Source organism: Antrostomus carolinensis, unplaced genomic scaffold (genome assembly GCF_000700745.2).
Source record: "Antrostomus carolinensis isolate BGI_N321 unplaced genomic scaffold, ASM70074v2 scaffold4705, whole genome shotgun sequence".
In the NCBI taxonomy this organism is placed as follows: Eukaryota; Metazoa; Chordata; class Aves; order Caprimulgiformes; family Caprimulgidae; genus Antrostomus; species Antrostomus carolinensis.
Window position 1 is genome coordinate 96,557 of NW_010316961.1, and position 6,668 is coordinate 103,224.

Below are 6,668 nucleotides of genomic sequence, written 5' to 3' on the forward strand. Positions count from 1 at the left end.
ACATTGACTCTATGTCAGAACCCAAGCAGCATTTCTTTTGGCTTGTTCCTTTTGCATCATTAAACTTCTATATAGTTAAAGACAGCCCTTGGTGATTAATGTTTTGCTGTGTTTGATGCTCAACAGATGTCTGGATAATTAAAACGACCCTACCAATGCCTTAGTCATTTCTGATAATTATTTCAGTAGCACATAATTTTCATATTTCCCTGACCTCTGTAGTCTGTAATGTCTTTTGCTTTTTCTTTTGTTCTTCCTTTTTCTGCATTTGCACCCACATTTTTTGTGACACTTCCAGTTGTTCTTTTACATCTTGCTACTCTGACATTCCCTTCAGATGAAAAAGGCTGGTGTGGCAGAAGCTGCCGCTGTTTGAATTCCGTTTGAGTTCCCAGGGTTAATGGGCCATGCTGCAACTTTTTTTTTTTTTTTTCTGAAATTGTTGGGAGGTGGATGTGGTGGGGTTTTTTTGTTTTGTTTTGTTTTGTTTCCTTCCTGAAACTCCATTTTCTGGCTCATTTGTTCCAATGGGGACAATGACCAATTGCCTTCCACGATACTTTTTCAAGCACCCATTGCTCTTCCAGTCAAGTTTCTTGACTTGATGCTTGAAAGACACCTGTGTCTTGTTTTTTATCTTGTATTGATAACCTGCTTAGTCATTTTCCATCATCGCCAATAAAGAAGACCAGATTCTTCTTGTTCCTGTCTCTTTCATTTTGCAGATCACGGCAAATGAGCAAGTTTTTATCTGACTGTTTAAGCCCTGCTCCATCACAGCTATGGTTGTGTTGCCTTCCTCAGCTGTCAACAAGGGTGTTTGCTTCAACTTTCTTTCCATTCGGGTATTGGCATTTCTCCCTGTGGTCTAAATAATACTCTTGTTCAACCTCTTCTGGCTGAACACCTACAAGACCTTCTAGTCCCTATGTTTACCACCACTTTGAAGATAAAATGGGTCAGAAAGGTATGATTTTGTCCTTAAGACATTTATGCCAGAATTTCTGTTGCCCTGTACTTCAGGTAAATTCCTCCAGTCCTCCTTCATGAAGCTGGACACTTCACATTCATTTAATCAAGCCCTCATGTACAGCTCACACTCCCAATTTATATCCAACATGAGTACAGTTCCAGCACTCCAGGAGCAAGCAGTGCTTGCTTATAGCAAGGCTGAAATCAACATTGTGTCTTTAATTGCTTCAGTGATTTCTCCAGCCCTCCTTGTTTTCTGTCCTTGACTTTTCCTCACAAAGCAAATTCTCCACTTTATCTATTCAATGTTCAGCCAATTTCACAGCTTTCTGGCTTTGAGCAATTTTATAATCTCTTACTGTGCTAATCCCAGAACAAACAGGAAGAAAATTTCAGCTCTGATAAACTAACATCAGGGGAAAGCACAGCACTTCTTTAAGGCAGCACTGTCCCATCTCCATCTGCTTTATTTCTCTTGTTATTTAAGCAGAGAAAAGAAAATTCAGCACACTTAATACTGGGGCTCAGCAGCACTGAGATTTTTTTCCTTAAACACCTACAGGTAATGAACATAACAGAAACGGTAGATTTTGAAATCTATAACACAAACTTTTATGCAAATGCTTCTTTGTAAAAGACTTCATTTTGAAGCAGAAAGAGAAAGAAAAGCTCGTAATTTTTCAGATGCCAGACTATGTTTGTAAAGCTGGCAGTTAGAAGTACCGTATTTTGCCAGGTAAACAGAACAAATCTGATATGGAAACAACCAGTACAGAAGAACACGGAAAAGCAACAAATCACTTCAGTCCCCTTCAGCCATAACCCTGACACGCTAACAGCCTGTGCTTGCCAGCCCAAGCTCCCCTCTATGAACAGTGGTCCCTTCCACTAAGGGTGTAAGTAACACAGCCCAGCCCATCGCACCCCTGCAGCTCACAAGATGAGCCTTTCCAATGTGATGGTGAAGCTACAGCCTTGGCCAGGACCAGGCTGGCACTGCATACACAAGGGATTCATAAACGTTGATTGTGCAAATCCAAGTAAACTTAGGAGGAACTGCTCACACCCTGAGATGTTCTTCAGCACTCTGGGTACAATCTCAAGAGCCAGGACTGAACAGATACACTGCCACCGGTCTCACCAGAAGCAATCCTGGCGCAGGAGTATAGTAGGACTCACAGGATCTAGCCCTTGAAGGTCCATTGCTTGTATTACAACACACACCACGCACTAAACAAGGCTTGTCCACCTCTACTGCTGGCTACAAATGCAGTGCTATGCATTGTCAAAGAGCACTCGCACTCCCCATGCTATCTAAAATAGCAACTGGTTGTAAATTGTTGTGCAGCTGATGTTTTCATTAATTGCAGCAGCTACCCCCATCTACTCCTTTCACTGTTCGATGCAGTCCTATAAATTAATAGCATATGACTCTTAAACAGTGATGTATGCACCGCGTGGCTAAAATGCAGATATATCTGTTGTTATTTTTTACTGTAACAACATTTAAAAATAAGGAAGCTTATCAATCTCCATCTCTTCCCTTTCTGTTAATGCCTTCATATTTAAAACAGGTTACAGTTAATAGTTGAATTATCCTAAGATTTCTGGTGGAAAGTATGCATCCTGCTAGTAGCTTCAGGAAAGGATTAATGTGCACTGGGAACTAAAAGCTCTATTGCAAAAGCCTCTTCATGATCCCTCCCTTCCTTTGTAAATCACTCCTAACACTGAATCAGAAAAGGGAAAAGAACTTCTTTTTTTGCTACAGAAACGTCCAGCAGCAACAGCATATAGAACAACATCTGTAGTTTCAAAAAAATAGTAAGTGGTGCTAATCACTGCAACACAGAAAAGTACTCAGCAGGGCAAGGCTTGTCGGTGACTGCTATGAACCTTTTCATTTTTAAATCTTGATCATCTGACTTAAATCACTCTCACTCTTTTAAGCAGCAACCCAGTTAAGAAACACTCCACCTTCCTGCATTACCTCCTGCAGCTTAATCTCATCTGGCTGGAGGATGCTGAGGACCCCGCTGCTCCGGATCTCCGGAAGATCCTGCCATAAGTTGAACCTGGAGTTGGAGTTCCTCAGCAAACTGATTTGTGGCGGAGCTTTGCTTTCAGTTGTACTTGAAGGTTCTGCTTCCGATGGGGTTTCCTCACTGGGTGAACTTTCCTCAGGGTCTGTCTGTGAATCCTGCAGTCGTCTGGTTTCAATCTCCTGGCGTGTAGATTTATCTCGATATTCCTGGTACAAGAGTCCTAGGAAGCAACATTAACAGGTCCGAGAGGTTACAGCTGAACAAAAGAGGAGAAATGTATAGTGAGAAAGGTTATTTGCCTTGCATTAGTTCACCTGAGCCGAGGTGAGAGAGATCCCTTCTGTGCTGAGCAAAAAAGCAAGTGACAGCATTCCTATTTCAGCCAGGAGTGGAAACTATAAATGGAAGGCCATGTCTAAATCTAAAGTGTTGTCAACAATCTGCTCTCACAAAACATTTAGTAACACAGTCAGATGAATCCATGATCAATCAGAAGACAGAAAGGAAGCAGTTTGTTATTTGCCAGGCTTTTAAAAAAATCTTTAAAACCTTGATTTTCTCTGCAATATTATTAAGTTACAAGTTATATAGATGGATAGGTATGTATAAGTATGTGGCTGGTGAAGTAATACTGCACACACCAAAACTACTTTAAAGGAGCAATTTGATGGATATGAAAATCTTTTAAGGAGGAAACACTGAACTGCTCTTAAGGCATTAGACAGGTGAAGCATTGGGACAAGAAGCTACAGTTGCTAGTTTGTTTTGGTGTTTACTTTGTGGTTAGCCCTGGACATGTTGCTTAATTTCCTTCTGTTTTCCTTCTCAGTTTCTATGATGATTGAAGATACTAAATTAACATTCAAAAGGTACCTGAATGCCACAGCACTAAAAAAAAGGCCGTGACTTCACTCCATCTTGCAGCACATCAATCACACCAGATGTCTTCTGAGTTTCAATTACTAAATTCAGGAGCAGATGAAATTGCACAGAATTTGCCCCCACTCCTGATTTCAACTGACAGCATGAAAAAGGTAGGAATCCTGAAATTCTTTGTCCATCTTTAGAAGATCTTTTGTCTCTCCTAGGGCTTCCTAACTGTCCCACTTACCTTTCTGAGCCATCTGTAGGACCCAGAATATTAATTGCTTGAATATAAAATTTAATTTAGAAGATATGAAAAGAGAAAAGAGCATGAGCCTGCTCAGAGTCACTCTCTTCACTTACTCAAATTGAAGGAGTGCAATTTACATTATCTCCCTTAGATTATACTTGAATTGAAAAGTGTAACATGAATGAATTAAGAGAAAAGTCCTTGATGTTAAAAAACCCCCAAACTCTACGTAATGTCTCTGAATCGTTAAGGGTTAAATCTATCTGGTCACATGTACTCACAATATTTGATCTCAGAAGCAGATTCTGTGTGTAATAAGGTGAGAGACAACTGGGTCAGGAGTTTGTCTAGGGAGGCCAGAAACATAGATGTTACTGCCTATTAAATCTCTGGACCAGTTTTCACAAGGCTTTGTACCAGTCGCTGTTAAAACTGTATCAGAAATATGCTGGGGAAAAGCGCAGGGACAAGGACAGCAGTGCTGCAGTCTGTGAGTGTATCCTGTTATCTGTTCTCCCTGGAAAGACATTCAACATCGGATTAAAATAGCAATAAGGGTAGCTGTGCCTAGGAAACCATACAGTCTTCTGTTAGCTTCCTACACGATAACTGAAGAGAGGAGACTTCCCCTGAAGTTTTGCATGCTGCTGCTACTGCTACTTATATAATTTCTCTTTGCATCAACTAGGCTTATGTGGCTTTCCTAAGCATTTCTGCCTATTGTTCAGCATCAGCGAGGGTGCTGAGCATGCAGTGGGGCAGAAAGGCTCCTTCAGGAATGGTGCAGAGAGCCTGTTAAATCAGAGCTGTTTTCAGTGGTACTGATCTGTAAGCTCAGCCTGTGCTTGAAGGCTTGGTTGCAGCAGGGCACTGGGTGCTTGCTGCCCCACTGAACTATGCACCAGAGAGCAAAACAAGCTGGGAAGCAACACCCTGCAGCAGCGTGGTCAGTGCTTGACTCAAGGGAAAATATACTGAAAAAACATACTGAAGCATAATCTATCTATTTTGCTCATACTGGAGATGATTATACTTGCAGTGTCTGATTGTACAGCCATGTTGCGGTGGTGCTCTGCCCTGCAAATCAGAGACAATTAAGGATGTTTTGTGTAAGGATGATTTAGCGTCCCTTGTGCAGATCTAGATCTTTAAAAAAAGATCCTCAAGACAAATTTCTCCCTTGCTTTTAAGGAAATAAAATCCAGACTGAAACTTGATTTTGTTTCCAGGTTCCCTTTCTGAACAACCAAACAGATAAGACCAGCGGAGCCTTCAGTGGCAGGTAAAAGCAAATATGAACTTGGGGAGATCTGATTGACTAAAGGCATCTACCACCAGAACTCGTTTGGAAATGACAGCAAGGTAACTCATTTTGAGCAGGGAGCTGAAGAGAGACTGGCTGAAGCTCTACCACAGACAACAACATGGGGAGGAAGCAGAAAGTTGATACCAGAAGAAAGACAAAATACAGGTAGATGTTTAGGCAGAAGGATAGGAAGAAACAAAGAGGTTTGTGCTAGCAAGGATAGAAGATATCCTCACTCTCTTGGTGTAAAAGGTCCATCCGTATGTCGGAAAAGAAGTTACAATGGGTAAATCAAAGGCTTAGATGAGAGAGAGAGGGAGAAAAGCCATGCAAAAGGCTACTCTGGAGCAATCAGGAGATGGTCATGGCTCACAGGACGAGTGGTGTAACAGATGCAAGGTCAGGGAACAGGGCTTTGACATGTTGAGAGGAAAGCAATACATCTGGGAACTGACTGAATATGTAGAAAGAAGCTGAGATCAGTAGTTGAATGTGACTCAGAAGATATGATGATTTAGTAAATGCTTACATTTAGTAAGTGAACAAGAACAAAATGTCAGAGACTTGTACGAGCTCTATCCATTGCTTAATGTCCAAACTGTCCCTACTGTGACCTGGCTAAAGGTTAACCACGTGGGCAGAGCATGGGTTTGGTGTTGCCTGTTGACTTAAGTGATTAAGGCTGATCTTCCTAAGGGGTGTTTACATAGTTTGTATAGTACATAATAGACTTTTCCCTTTGTGTTTATTCCATTTAATCTTGCTGTCACAGTCCCCTTCCCAGCTCTCTCAAAAACTGGGAGGGGAACTGAAAAACTAGTTACTAATTGTGGAAAATGCTCGCCTTAGAGAGTTTTCAGTGCTGTAAAAGTAAATGTTATTACATTGAAAGCTATGTAAAATCTCAGGAGGTACAGAGACGTTTTCTCTGAAATTCTCTGCTCCAGATTCAGGCAAAAAGTCCATTAATGCCTCAAAGGCAGGAGGGAGGGAAGGGAGCGAGTGTGCTCCTGCCATTTGAAATGACCTCTCTGTCACGGATTCGTGTAGCATCTTTAGTTGTCAAAACCCTGTCTCCTCCATAAAGGTGCAACAGACCTACTTGCAGTTACACTGATGCATGCAGAGCTATTGCACGGCTTCCCTCTGATATACAGCACATAAAAATATAGACGAATATAGCAATGGGGCTGCTTTGAAGTCCTGCTAGTTTTAGTATTTTTAATCATCC

At 41.4% G+C, this 6,668-nt stretch overlaps 1 protein-coding gene across 1 annotated transcript in view; it reads right to left on the bottom strand.

The window, feature by feature from the left end:
- NGEF (neuronal guanine nucleotide exchange factor) overlaps nt 1–3,236 on the bottom strand; it is a 20,179-nt gene extending 16,943 nt beyond the window's left edge. The window contains exon 1 of the mRNA XM_010168401.2: nt 2,963–3,236. The gene's annotated coding sequence lies outside the window, so the exon portion shown is untranslated. The remainder of the gene's footprint in view (nt 1–2,962) is intronic.
- Nucleotides 3,237–6,668: the final 3,432 nt, after the last annotated feature.